Genomic DNA, 1,026 nt, shown 5'->3' with positions numbered 1-1,026 from the left:
GTATCCCTCTCCAGGGACTGGTCTCTCCTGACAACATGTGCAAAGTATGTAAGGTGAAGTCTTGCCACCCTTGCCTCCAAGGAGCACTCTGGTCATACTTCTCCCACGACAGACTTGTTTGTCCTTTTGGCGAACCATGGCCCTTTCAATGTTCTTCTCCAGCACCACAGCTCAAATGCATCGATTCTTCTTGATCTTTCTTATTCGATGTCCACTTGCACTTGCATCTGAGGCAGTACTGTGGCCAGGCCCACTTGTATCTGCAAAGCAAGACCCTTGCTTTTCAACACTTGAAGGAGCAGGCCTTGTACAGCAGATTTACTCTGTGCTACTCACCTTTTGATCGCTTGACTGCTGCTTCTCTTTGCAATGATTGTGGATCCAAGCAAGGCAAAATCCTTGACAACTTCAAACTTTACTCCATTCATCATGATGTGACCTGTTGGTTCAATTGTGAGGATTTGGGTTTTCTTTTCTTGGAGTTGTAATCCATACTGACGGCTGTAATCATTATCTTTATCAACAAATGCTTCAGTTCTTCTCACTTTCAGCAAACAAGGTTGTCTCCTCTTCATATTGCTGGTTGTTATTAAGCCTCTCTCCAATCCTGATGCCACATTTTCTCCATATAATGCAGCTTTTCTGAGTATTTACTCTGTATACTGATTGAATGGTGTGAAGATAGAGGCTTGTCACACAGTTTTTTTAAATTTTTAACCATGTAGTATTCCCTTGTTCTATTTTCACTTTGATTCAAGTACAAATTCTCTATGAGCAAGATGAATGTTCTGGAATTCTGATTCTTTTCAAGATTATACATAGCTTGTTATGATGCACAATCGTATATGCTCAATAAGAGTTTATTTTAAATGCTGATTGAGAAATGATCATTTTGATGTGTTGGACTTATGTTTGGTTTTTAAAAAAGGAAAGCACATAACTTATTATGTCCTTAAAAACTTGATCCACTGTCTGGCTAGCAAAAGATATAGCATCTGGGGTCTGAAAGGCTTGGAGATAAACAAT

The sequence above is a fragment of the Echinops telfairi genome, unplaced genomic scaffold, assembly GCF_000313985.2.
Source record: "Echinops telfairi isolate 266 unplaced genomic scaffold, ASM31398v2 ScPeMD7_1;HRSCAF=3_0, whole genome shotgun sequence".
Classification (NCBI taxonomy): domain Eukaryota; kingdom Metazoa; phylum Chordata; class Mammalia; order Afrosoricida; family Tenrecidae; genus Echinops; species Echinops telfairi.
This window is presented reverse-complemented; position numbering follows the sequence as displayed.